Genomic DNA, 13,861 nt, shown 5'->3' with positions numbered 1-13,861 from the left:
CAAAAAACAAAAAAAAACGTATAAATACGTCTTTGGGACACTTAAAACATAAAAAACGTATTTACACGTTATTGGGAGCAAATGAGTTCAGAGTGTTCGATGCATCACAGAACAAATTAACCTCACAACCGTTGTATTTCTATTTGGGTTATTTCCAATGGGAAGAATGTTTCAAATTCAGACAAGTCGGAGGTCACCTAATGTTTTGGAACTGATTGTTTTCAACCACTGGATCTGGATGATATACTGTGATGTATTACCATCATTTAGACTACAGGTACTGCTATTTGTTGCTTTCTTTGGCATCGCTCAGCAATCCGTTGAGACGATCGTAATTTTCCTCGCATTCCTTCAAACCTGTCGTCCCCTTCAAGTGTTTTTTTAGGTGCGGTTTGCCTAAAACATGACAGTATCCAAAACAGATGATTCAAAGAGCATCACCACACCCTCACATCGGTCACGCATCCCGCTCTCAGCAGTGCGTGCACGATGACTGACCTGGATTCGCAGTCCTGTTCTCAATCACAGAGTCTCCCTCCAAGGTTATTGGCCAAAATCCAAAGGTTGTTCTGGGATTCCAGTTCATCAGCGGCGCAGGCATGTGGAGTTAATAATTTGGAGCGTGTTTTACAGCTGTTACACAATGGACACTGTGTAAAAACTCCTACGACAAGGTGGCCTCCGAGCTCGCCGATTTTACAACTCGACTGCGGATGACAGAACAAGTAAAAAGAAAGTTATTCATGCAAAGTCAACGTGATAGGTTTTAATCTATAATGCAGACGGCGTGTTTGAGCGTGTTCCTCTCATGTCGTTTTGGGTGAGGCTGTGACGGGAACGTTCCCGGAGACAAATTTGGATAGATTTTAATTTGTTTCCTTTCACGGGGTGCGGGAAAGCGGCGGTCGGGAGAGACGTGCCGAACATCTGCTTCAGCCATCACTGAATTATGGCAGTTAAAAGACACGAGTTGGCTCCAACATCGCACTCGCATGCAGCGCCACAAGTGACGTAAGGCCGAGACATGCACGGAGGAGACAGGTCATTAAATACACCTGCAAAATGAAACAACTGTGACAAAAGGAAGGAAGTAAAATCCGCTTGAATAAGTTGGAAATAAGAGTAATATCAGATGGTGCAGGATTGCCATACTTGTTGTAGAGCTTGAGTGGTGTTCACATACTGTACTCAACTACAGCGAACACCAGGCATTTATTTGAGGTGAGGCATTTATTTTGTATGAATGTATTTTCAATATATGTTTAATGTTCTTCAAAAAATGTCATTCAAAGAAGAAATATTCCAACAAAATGAATGAAAAAAATAAATAAAGCACACCTAGGGACAAATCAGAGCGCCCAATTAATCTGCCATGCATGTCTTTGGAATGTGGGAGGAGACCGGAGTACCCGGAGAAGACCCACGCAGGCACGGGGAGAACATGCAAACTCCACCCAGGAAGGCCGAAGCCTGGACTCGATCTTGTGTCCTCAGTACTGGGAGGTGGACGTGGTAACCGCTCAACTACCGTGCCGCCCTTTCAAAAACAATTCATCAAAATAATACATCTTAAGAGTTTTATAGTACAGTAGTAGAATAAAGACAAACTTAGCTATGACTATACCACCACTTTGTTCATTTGGTATGAGGTGTTTATTTGAGGTAAGGTGTATATCTGTGTGGAGGCCTTAATTTGCACAAGAGTGTAAAAGACCAAGTGAATTGAAATGTTAAATAATAAATAAATGAATAACAGCACTGTATTCATCCGGGAGAAGGCATTTATTAGAGGTTAGGTGTTTATTATAATCACATTTTCCCAATAATTAATCCAAATAACATATTTTACAATGTCATGCGACATGAAAAGGTAAAATGGATTTCCGATCATGCGTATATTTGTATTAAATATAGCATGCTATTATTACATGGCTACGCAGTATTTCTTTTTTTATTTTTTTTTACAATTTATCAGCATCAGAAAAGAATTGCATTTATTTGAGGTGAGGCGTTAAAATTATTTATTTATATATTTTTAGATTAATACCCGAGTATGTTTGTAAAGGAAATGTTTGATGCAACTCGGCTGGCATGAGCAGTTGTACCTAATGTTTTGACTGGTGAGTGTATCCCATCTCAAGGTCCATCCCAGGCAGTAAACATAGTTAAAAATTAAAAATCTCAAGTTTGGTGATGTTTTTTTCCCTGTTTCCAGCAGAAAATAAAAGCTGTTTACTTATTTACCGCCTGACTTGAAACTGACGTCTATCAACAATGCCGCAATCTCTCTTTTTGTGTGCGCGTGGAATAATGAATATATTTACAATGTAATTCAGAAGTGCTCTCGCCTCCAGATAGTTGAGCTTCCCCTTCATGCACCTCTGTATTTTATTCAAAGCAGAAGCCTTCTATTACCCAGCCTATCACTACAGCCTGAGGAGAAACACAGGGTAAAATAGTGACTTAATATTTCATATTGGTTGGATTATTCATCCGCACAAAGACATTTCCCCACTTCCTCCCTGCACGTTGCGACGTCCCATTTTTAATGAGGACGCCGCAACGTTGAAACTTTTTAAAAATTCAAATATTTCCCTTCAATCTTTAAAGAGCTTATATCTAATGAACTAAGATTTAATTTGGCGTGGTTTAGCATCCATTTGCGGTGCTCCTAATTAGCCATGCAGACCTCGGCGCGTATGAAAATGAAGGGGGCCAAAGCCCAAGTGAAACAAGAATTGGTTCCACTTTAAGTATTAATTGATTGGCTCGGCAGTATCCCTTACATACGCGCGCACACACACACACGCATGCACAATGCAGAGCACTCGTTTCTCATCAATCTGGCTCTGCTTCATTTGCCTGTCTACGCCGGGCCGCCCCCCCCCCCTAGAGAGCCACCAGCTATCTGCTAGCGGAGCTTAGCATTTGATCACGCGGTGTCAATATCAAACCTTGGGATTACATGCGGCTGTCGTCAATAGCCGTAATGGTTTTTACATGTGTTAAGGTTAACTCAGCCATTTAATGTGCGCAGTACCTCTGAGAAAATCGCTCAAAAAGTGTGTGTGTGGGGGGGGCGAGGACTTAAAAATGTCACACAAACCTCTGCAGACCTGGGCTTCCGCGATGATCACACGCTCCACTCGGAGGCCCTTGTTGCATTTTTGACAGCTTATGATTATGGAGGAGACAATTTCCGCTATTCTTCAAGGTTTTGCATTCACACACGTGTGATCAAGATTGTCTGCGCGTCATCAGAGATGCCATTATTGATCATAGCCCTTCATGTAAATTCTCTTAAGTGTTGATTAGGGCAGCGCTTAAGAGTATTCACTGTTGATCCTTTTCGTTTCAAGTCACGAGACTTTTTATTTGCTCTGGGCTGCTCAAAATTTGAACAAAATGACATTTATGAACTCACTTTAATGGCTATTTGGACCCGAGCGGCTGTTGGAACACCCACTGTTGGGCCAACTAAAGCTACGTGGCAGCTCTAAAAGTACTGCTAGCTTGTGTTATTCAAGTTCAGGAGCAAATTTAAAAACATAAATCAGTGTTTGAGAAAGCTGAATATGCATTAAGAAATACATTAGAATTTTAGGAAAGCGTAAGATAATTATAAACCTCTGAAATGGGTCAAAAATCTTTTAATCTTGCTAAGCTAGCATGCTAGTCGACGTTAGCGGAACTTAGCTCTCTACGTGCTAAATCCGTTAGCTCGTATAAACACATACACCAAATAAAAGTCTGTTAGTAACCTAAAAATCACATCGGAGTATATATTTACATACATCATAAATACCGGTACTTACCTGTTCAAGTTTGTAATCCATCCAACCATTATGGATTCGATGCGGAAGCTCTATAGAAAATGGGCGGCTATCTGAAAGAGTACCACACAATTACAATTAAACTTTACAGCAGCAAATGGAGTGCACTTATATAGCGCTTTTATCTACACCATATGGTGCTCAAATCGTCTTACAAAGGCTCACATTCACATATACACATTCATACGTCAATGAGAGCCTGCTGCCAGGTCTACTGGGGAGGGAAATTGAGGTTCAATAGCTCAAGGACACTTCGACATGGTCAAGGTTGAGGATCAAACTCACCATCTTCAGGTCAGGAGACGACCACAAGCACTGACTCCACTCCTGAATTTTTCTGAAATTCAAAGTAAAAAGGTAAATTTTTCAGTCAGTTATTTACATTACCCATTTGATAACATTAAAAAAAATAGTTTTGTCTCTTTTTTTAAGCACAGTATGCTGCTCGTACTGAGAATTAGAAGAAAAAAAAATCATATTACACGTTGCGTGCTGTTTAGCTCAACTTACACGTCAATAAAACAAGTGTTGCCAAAATGTATGCACTGAATAATAATTTTCAAAAATGCTAAATTAGCTAATGATAAAGTAACGAGACTTCGTAAACCAAGTAAGGCCTTGAAAATAGAGAGACATCTGTTTCCAAAGGACATAAAAAGTTAGTAAAAATAGAAATATTTACTGTACAGATACCTGAAAAATATATGTAATAAAAAAAATGAAGTATTTGTACTTGGTTACTTTAACGTAACGCCCCGGTGAAATGCAACCACGTCCACATTATATGAATGTTTTTTTTTTGGCCCGCCATAATAGTTCTGCCACCCTAAAAAAAAATAAATGTGATGAAATTGCATCATATTTGTGCTCCATTTTCAGAAAATTATTTATTTATTTATGTATTTTACAAAACAACAAATCAGCAAGCAAATTTTGCAATTTTTTTTCATTTCGTTTTCAAAGCAAAATTTGTAGATAAATGCTTTTCGTCATTCATCATGTAGTAAGTAAACTAGCATCAATTTATACTAGTGGTATATCGTTACAATACTTTGGCAATGCATCTCTTCTGCTTACCAGAAGTTACAACATGAACTTTTTTTTTTTTCTTTTTTTAACTCTGAAGTCCCTGGGCAGCACGTAGTGGCTGAAACCTTATTGGACAAAAAAAATCCAACAACCACCATCTTGTAGTCAAAGCAGTGAAGCCAATAGAAACACTACGGAATGAAGAGAATAGACTTTGGGTATAAAGTCATACAATTGAATGTAACAAATATAATTTAGGTTGTGCATGTAGGTCAGGCATTGTGATCATGTTTAGGCCAGCAGGGAAGGCCTTGCTGACCCTAACGCAACTTTTGCTTTATTACAGTACTGCACTGTGCTAATTGCACGTTAGTGCCGTCTTGACATTGTAATCGGCAAGCTCCAAAATGCATTGCTCGGCCCCGGCGCGTGTCCACGGGAAGCCACGCGCGGGAGTCTCGTATTTATTTTTCCCGACATATAATACTCTCCCAACTGTAACGGGTTGCAAGTGACAGCTAAGAAATCCCCCACAACGTTGGCGAATGGGGAGCCGCTCTATTAGACACATGATCACATGATGTGGGATTAGTGGACTGGAGTCTTCAAAGCTGCTATTACAACTCCCGAGATGTGATACAGGCCTCCCCGCCGCTCCCTGCAGGGGCGCGTGGCTCTTCCTCAGAGAATTACCTGACACCGGCGTGTCTGCGCGCTGGGAGACGAGCGCCGGCGTTCCGAGTGGAACAGCCGACATCAGTCGGATATGCTCGCGCCGTGCTGCGCTGAGCCAACAAGCCTCGCATTTAATCCCACGTGTGTGAGCTGCCGTTGGTGGCTTTGGCGGGCCCGCATCACAGCAAAAGGAGTTTAGGGTGCTCAGGCTGGAATGATGGGCGATAAAGTGGATTACAGATGGAGAAATGCCATCACGGTTGAATAGGGGAGACGGCTTCCAAATGTTAATCGTGATTCACTTTTAGGTAATCGTGCTTGTATAAGCTCCGCTTGGCGGAATTAGGGGTGGAGAAGCTTTTCCACGTTCGGTATGTGAAGTGCGAGTTTAATATGGTGGGGCGACAACCACTTAAGCAGGCTTATATACACACCGGGAAAATTACAGTAGTTGTACCTTGACGTAGTCGAGTTTAATTTGCTTTGTAAACAAGCATGAAACCAATTTACTGGTATATGAAATCAATTTTCTCCATAGAAGCGAACTGAAATGTCACAAATCCACTCCAGCAAGAATAAATATTGCACATACTGTCGTATTAGTTTGTTGGAGGTATGCCTTTAAGGGGCGTGGCCAAGTGATTGACATAAACTGTCAGATTAGTCAGCGCGTGAAATTCTAAGCATGAGCTGTGGCCCCCAGCAGCTCCTTCCAAGTGTTCTCTATTTTTTATTTTTTGTTTTCATTTTTTATTTGCAGGTTTGAGTGTTTGTCCAGTTCGATGAATGGCTGAAAATGCGATTGTGACTCTCCTTGCCCACATGCGAGGGCATTAGAGTACCTTAATTGCTTTATTTATTTTTCTTTCACTTCACTCAACTGGTGGCATATAAATACATAACTTGCATGAACCTCAAACTTTGGCTTCCTACACAAAGCAAATAATCAACTAACTTACAGCTTGTTACTTGGAAACTTTGTGAGTTGCGTCACTCGTAAGTCAACAATTGCACATGTTTACTTGCTTACTTTGACTTTTCTTTTCATACTTACTAACCTTACAAGCTGATTTTACTTAGTACCAAACTAGCTAAGCTACTACCTTAGTACCATCCAAACTAAGACTAACTTTACTTACCGGTACTAACTGACTGACTTAATTCAGTAACTAGTAAATGAAGCCCACCCCAAATGAGTTCGAGAAAGAGCTCACTAGTTTAAAAATATATATTTTGAACAACGAAAATATTGTATTTGTGACACAAATTCTGATTTATATTGGTGAAATAGGATACCTAATAATCTGTATTAAATATATAATTAATATGGACAAGAAAATCAACACAACTGGCTAAATGTGGTATATTACAGTTGCCACTGGTTAGGTGATAAATTTAAAAAGTACATGAACATTTATTTTCTATGATATGGATTGGCCTCGGCAGAGTACCAGCTGAGGGTAAACTCCGGAATACTGATATGGTGAAAATTAAAACACACACACACACATATATATATGTATATGTATATATATGCACATTAAAAACCTGCAGACATAATTGAAAGCACAATGATTGTGGATTAGGAGCCACCTGAGCCGTTTGAGAGATTTTATGGTGGCCATCCATGCAAACATTTCACTGAAGTTTTATCACCGTGCTCACCTGTATCGCAACAAAGAAGAAAAATGGAAAATATAAAGTGGAGGGATGGTAAAAAAAAGAAATAAATATAAAAATAAAATCAAAAAACAAAACATAATTTTCTGAAGGTAAGGAAAAAAAAAAAAAGTGTCTGCATTCTGAACTTGAAGTTACCTTTTCTAAAGCTGAACGCTGGGAATTCGGACCTCCCAGCGCAAACATTAACGGACTGAAATGCAGCTCTGGATGTAACAAAGGAAACAATACCAGGGAAGAGAGCCAAGAAGGCAGAGCTGGCACGCCTGTTCCTGGGACCATGGGAATTTGGCTCCCAGAAATAATGGGGTTGAACAAGGCCCAGCACCACTGCTACTGTAGCTGGGAAAATGGTGCACCGCAAGCCAGGCTCCATCCAGGGAGACTTAAAACAGTGGAGAGAGGAGAAGGAGGGTGGTGGGTGGGATGAGGGGGGACCAAAGAAATGAAATATACAGTGCGGGTTGCACCTCGCGGTGTGCGGTAAGATGAGTAAAATAATACAGGATGGGAGAGCCTGTCTTGTGTTTGTCCCCTGTAAGTGACTGTAAATCAAAAACATTACCCAGCTTAGTGTGAACATAACGCACCGTGGAGCCGGCAAGACGCAAAAATAAAACCGTAATAGACGAGCGCATGTAAAAGAGGAGGCGGTGTTGTGTTGCCACTGTGGTCAAGGTGCAGGTAAACTACCGGGCCATATATGTAAAAGTACGATACCAGCAGCCTCTCCAGCCTAATTAGGACAATAAAGGGTTATGGGCTAATGTATGAGTGCCATGCCAAAGCTAATGAATGCCTGGTATACCTTGTTTCCTCCCAAGCGTCCTTGGACTGTCATCTCCAACCTTTTGATGTTGTATCTGATTATCCAGGCAGCGATTAATCATGATTAAGTACGCACTGAAAGTCTCCAAGAGCGAAAGAGTGAAAGGGGGGGTTGGCGGAGAGGGTGGGCGGACGGCAGGAAAGTTGCCCAGGTTCAGGCCTCCGTTCTGGGCAACGGCGTCTCCGGCGCGTGCCAAGTGGACACCGATAATGAGACGGCAAAGTAAAAATCATGGCGCTTTTTAAAGTGTCGTTAAAGGAAGCCCCGGTCGAGGCGTCCAAGCGCCAACGCCTCGCGCCTTCTGTGGTCGCAGTCGACTTGGACGCCGCCCCGCCCGCCGCCTCGCTTCACGCGTGCCCGCCGCTATCTGACAGCCATTTTTGCATGTTTTGTTGACACGGACGTGGCGCGCTCCAAAAACATTCCGCCGCTTTGATAGCGCTTGATGGAAATATAAATGGCTTGGAGCAGAGCGTAGGTAGCCACCTATTGGCCTTCATGCATTTCTAATGTAACCTGCTCACACACACAAGGCGCTGGCTTCATTACGCCGAGATGCTGAGTCTTTTGCCAGGAGCCTGCCTTCTCAGCGAATAGATCACCCCTTGTGACCGCCGGGCTCTCTGATACCGTACGCGCCACCTGAAAAGCCGCGGCCGTTTGCCCATGTGCCAAAATAATCAAGTCGAGGCTCGCAAAATGGCAGCTCGTGAAAGCATATTAACTATGGGAATAACCCGGCGTGACATGCGTCGCCCGCATGCATGATCAAATGAGGCCCCGGGAAAAAGAGTTTTTCCAGGTACAGTGCTGGCGATGACACCGGCTCAATCATGACTGCAATGCGAGTCAGGGAGGGGGTCAGCACTGGAGCACGATTGGACCAAGCTACAATGACTGTTTTTTTTTTTTTTAATGCTTTCTGACCTTTTTCTGTTAATGCATTTAGCATTCGGGCCTCTCTAATGGCTTTCCCAGCATGGTGGCGGCTGTTGCATGAAATGACGCACCAAAGGGTGTAGACCAGAAGTCGGAAATTATTGCCACTATCAATAATATTACTGCTTAAGTGGTCCACTTGGAGTTTAGGCAAATAATACTTCCCTTTCTTACCACCCGGCTGCGCCTCACAGTGAAAAGTACTTTAAGCAATGAGGTCCGAAGTGAGCGGTGGCTCTGGAAACCGCACCGCAGCGTGATGGTTTTCCCTGTCAGAGCGTGTTTCTGTTCAACAGACCTCCGATTGGATTTTACGCGGACGATTTATAGTTTCCACCTTGGTGTTTTTCTTTGCTGCTTTTCCATCAAATCTTTCTCCGAGCCCCCCCACCCCCACACCCCCCGCCCGAGCCGCCCACGCCGGTATTTCAAGCCTAAATGATGGTAAATGATGTGTTCCGCATGTTGTGCAGGAAAACAAAACAACCCCCGATGACAAAGAATGCACCGCAACTTCACATCTGCCGCTGGAGTGGAAAACGTCCTGACCGCAAACGCATAAATCAGCCCGCGCCTCGCACAATAGAGATGTACAGTGTGCGGAAAAATAAAGCACGGGGGCAGAGTCAGGAGAGCAATGTAGGAAATCAGCATATAATTGTTCGGACATTTTGTCCGCATGTCTCGCTCAGTGCTGCACTCGCGCACGCACACATGCACGCCGGCTTTGAAATGCGGATCCAAAGCCCGCGCACTTCCCTGAATCGCTGAACACCCTCAGGACACGCGCTGGCCTTTGCGGAGGTGGAAGCCAAATATGAGTGTGAGAAGATGAAGAAGCGTCCTGGCCTATCGTCTGTTCCTGCTAGGTGTTCGCTGCCAATAAATATTTCATTTTGGAACAAAACAAATAACTTGACATCATTGCTCACCCTCTTGACTAAGAAGCGGCGCGACCGAGTGGCTGATTTACGCATGGTGGGAGTCACAGGCACGTGCATGAGAAAAATACACTTCCTGACCATTTTTTGTCTCCATTCATCAATACTTATAAAAAAATATTTTTTTTAAATCATCCTTTCTGTAATCAATCCCCCCAAAAATGTCTCTCTCTCCTTCAATTCCACCTCCTCCATCAGCCACGTGCGATGAGTTTAATGGCTGGTGAGGCACTGACAAGAGTCAGACTGTCAAATTTATGAGTAAAGCTGAATGACATTTGCCATTAAATTAGCATCCTGACATTAAAAACTGATGTTTTTGCGACCTGATGTTTGATGCAGGTATTTAAGCTCTGGAGTTGGTCGTTCTTTATTAATTAGATAATTGATTGATTGTCCAGTTTTGAGAATGTTTTAACTTTAAATGAATATTTCCATGGTCACCTTTTATTCAGAGCCAAATTTTGGAATGAACATAGTGCAGTTGTGCCGCAAGCTAGGTCTCTTCATACAGGAAATGTGCAAATTCATCAATTCTGACTCTGAAATTACTAGATTTATTTAAAAAAAAAAAAAAGACATTTAAAATAATTAAATGTTAATTATTATTATTATTATTATTTAATTGTAATAATATAGTGTATAATAATATAAATAAGAAATACAATAATATAATTAATTTAATTATTTATCATTCTAATTTTTATTTTACTTTTAAGCACAGACCAGAAAAATGAAATTGAAATAAAATTTGTCACCTATCTATCTAATCGTAATAATAAACTATATAATGATATAAATAAGTAATACAATAATTAATTATTTAATTATTCATCATTTTAAATTTCATTTTATTTTTAAGCACAGACCAAAAAAACTGAAATTGAAATAAAATTGGTCACCTCTATCTAATCATGAAGAGGTTTAATCTAACACAATTGTTGACCATTGCACACGTCATAATCCAGGTGAGGCGCTGCCTCCCCCCTGACCGCATGTCCCTGTCCTCTACTTAGCTCTCATGCAGTGCTGAACGCTAGAACGCTAGCCGGCAGGCCAACCCCGCTGCAAGTCAAGTTTATTTATATAGCCCTTAATCGCAAACGAGTCTCGAAGGGGCTTCACAAGCCCACAGTTCACAAAGATCAACGACATCCCCTTGTCTAAACCCCCATCCGAGCAAGGGAAAACTGAGAAACCTGCAAGGTCTCGTCTGACCCGCCACTTCAGAGAGATGCTGTTTGTGCAATCGCTGGCATTGTTTGGTGCAAAATTAACCATGATAGTTAACATTTTCAAACAGCTGAAATAAATTACAAGAAGCTGAACACTCATGCTCTTTTCATGTCCTTTGGATTGCTTATTTTTTCTCCGTCATTTATTCGATTTGATCACTTGAACTGTTTAAATTGTGAAAAATAATCAAATAAAACACGTGATGTTTTGTTTTATTTTTTATTTTTTTATTTTTCAATGGGCGCCCTAGTTTTTGGCATGAGCACCTGCCCCCAAAAAACATCTCTGCACGTGCCTGGTGGGAGGTGTAAAAAGCATGGAGCCAACAACTAATGGGTGCAAACTGACGGGTTAACAACCAGTTTTGGGGGAGGATGTGTGAAAAGGTAACACACTTGGATTCATTTTAATGTTTGCCTGTGATGTCTGGAGAACTTCTTGATATGCTTCATTTGGCCAGCTACGCCATGCTGAGCGTCCATCTTTTATACCGTCTATACTTATATTAGGGTCACAAGTGAACTGGAGTTCATCTCAGCTGACTATGGGTGAGAGTCAGTAATCACCCTGGACTGGTCACTAGCCAATCTCAGGACATGTAAAAAAACAAACACTGCCATTGGATGGATTTGATGATTGGTCTCCTGTGACAGGTTTAGCCACTCTGGCTTTATAACAAAACCCTTTACACTTTGTTCCAAATAGACACATACCGTGTTCTTCGGATTATACGTCGCTCCGGATTATAAATCGAACCAGCCAAAAAATGCATAATTAAGAAGGAAAAAACATATATAAGTCGCACTGGAGTATAAGTCGCATTTTTGGGGGAAATTTACTTGGTAAAATCCAACACCAAAAACATACATGTCATCTTGAAAGGCAATTTAAAATAAAAATAAAAGAGAGAACAACAGGCTGGATAAGTGTACGGTATACTAACGTTACATGACTGACATGCCTGGTAATGTCAGTAACGACGTAACATATTAAGAGTGAGTCGGTGACGGGTGTCGGAGGCGGAGTGTTGAAGCACAGAGTCAAAGGCTGGCGTTTTATTGACATCAGCTTCTGAGGTCTTAACAGCGACTCCCCACTCAGCTAGAAGCTAACAGGCTAACTCCCCTTTTCCACATAACAAAACCTTCCCACCCGGAACTCTCCCTTTGTCCCAACGTTCCGTGGGTAAATTATGTTCCCATCACTACAAGTTATTTATATAACTCTAGCATAAAGAACATGCTAACAAGCTTACCAAACTATCAGTTTCACTCCAAATCACTAAATCCAATGAAATCTTCATCCTCGGTGTCACTTTTAAACAACTCCCCCAACTCGGGAGGTAGACGTCCTCTTCTAACGGCAATGTTGAACTTATCAACACAGGCCTAGAGCGCCCTCTTGCGGTTTAGTGTGAAAATAACATGTGAAATCATATAATAATGTGTTAATTTCACACATAAGTCGCACCAGAGTATAAGTCGCACCCCCGGCCAAACTATGGAAAAAACTGCGACTTATAATCCGAAAAATACGGTATGTTGTTTTTTGCTCACTTTCTTGACTAGAGGAATAACGGCATCCATCCTCACAAGTTATCAATAGGGTTGATGTCAGGGGATGAATGAATTGTCTCCCTTTTTCACATAAGCAGCGAAAGCTTGCAATGGTTTCTTTTCTATTTTTTCTTTTTTTTTCTTTTTCAGTATGGGACGACACGTCTTGCATGTGAATTATCTTCCCGCAGAAGGCACGGTTCGTCATTTTGATCCCTTCAGGCACCCTAAAGGGCCCGAGCATCTCATTTCTCCTTATTCCAGCCCAAAACTTCACTCAGCCGGCTCCTTGCTGACGTCGCAGCCTTGTTGGGACATGGCGGCCAGCCACCAGCCATCTGGATCATCCAAAGCAGCATGGCATTCATCAGTGAGTGAAACTATTTGAAAATCAGCTCACTGCAAATGTTCCTGCTTGTTGCTCATCAGTGGCTTTTTAACAGCTGCTCTCTTAATACGATGCGTTTGCGCGACAGAAACTTTCCTTACGACACCATTTTTGGAACAAACCCCTTTGCTCTCTGACTCACTACGTAAATTTAACAGTTCGATGATTATCTTGGACTGGCTGGTGTTTTCGTTCTTTTCACAGGCCATTGGACTATTTGTTAATTTTAATCAGTCGAAAAATGCTTCGTTTTCCCCATTATGCATAAAACTGTGACTTAATTTTAATAATGTGGAACAACTTCATTAAGAAACTTTCCTTTCATAAGGGAGATCTTGGAAAGTAATTACCAAATCGTTCTGAAATCGATAGTGATCTAAACAAGAGGGAGAAAATGGGTGCAAAAAAACAAAACAAAAAAAAATCAAGAAAAAAAAAAGTTCATTTACAGTAAATGAAAACCTACATTAGTAGTAATTTGGAAATATATAACTGGTAATGTAATAAAAAAAATTGGGGTTTGGCCTTTAGACTTTTTGCCGAGACTGAGTTTGATCTAAATGTCTGTGTCTCTATTTGCTTAACGAGCTGTGGACGAACACAAAAGTTAACCGTCATGTTGTATAGACTGTTTAACAAAAAAAACACAAAAAAAAAAAAAAAAAAAACTGTCTTTTCAGACAATTACGACCAGCTAAAAATTGTGTGATCAACCTTGATTTCCAGCTAAAACAAAGTGGGAGGTGCCCAGGCTC

At 41.4% G+C, this 13,861-nt stretch overlaps 1 protein-coding gene across 17 annotated transcripts in view; it reads right to left on the bottom strand.

Annotated features, from left to right (window-relative positions):
• LOC144001411 (uncharacterized) overlaps window positions 1–13,861 on the bottom strand; it is a 127,215-nt gene that overhangs the window by 42,571 nt on the left and 70,783 nt on the right. For 12 of the 17 annotated variants that reach the window (XM_077495694.1, XM_077495695.1, XM_077495705.1 and 9 more), the window contains 4 exons: window positions 4,119–4,170; window positions 3,816–3,886; window positions 1,339–1,537; window positions 499–707 (listed from right to left, as the gene is read on the bottom strand). The gene's annotated coding sequence lies outside the window, so the exon portion shown is untranslated. Of the gene's footprint in view, window positions 1–260; window positions 397–498; window positions 708–1,338; window positions 1,538–2,324; window positions 2,434–3,815; window positions 3,887–4,118; window positions 4,171–13,861 lie in introns of all 17 variants that reach the window. The other 5 variants (XM_077495703.1, XM_077495697.1, XM_077495701.1 and 2 more) reach the window with 5 other exon arrangements.

The sequence above is a fragment of the Festucalex cinctus genome, chromosome 14 (genome assembly GCF_051991245.1).
Source record: "Festucalex cinctus isolate MCC-2025b chromosome 14, RoL_Fcin_1.0, whole genome shotgun sequence".
NCBI lineage: Eukaryota > Metazoa > Chordata > Actinopteri > Syngnathiformes > Syngnathidae > Festucalex > Festucalex cinctus.
The sequence above is the reverse complement of the archived record's forward strand: the minus strand, read 5'-3'. Positions and strand labels throughout refer to the sequence as shown.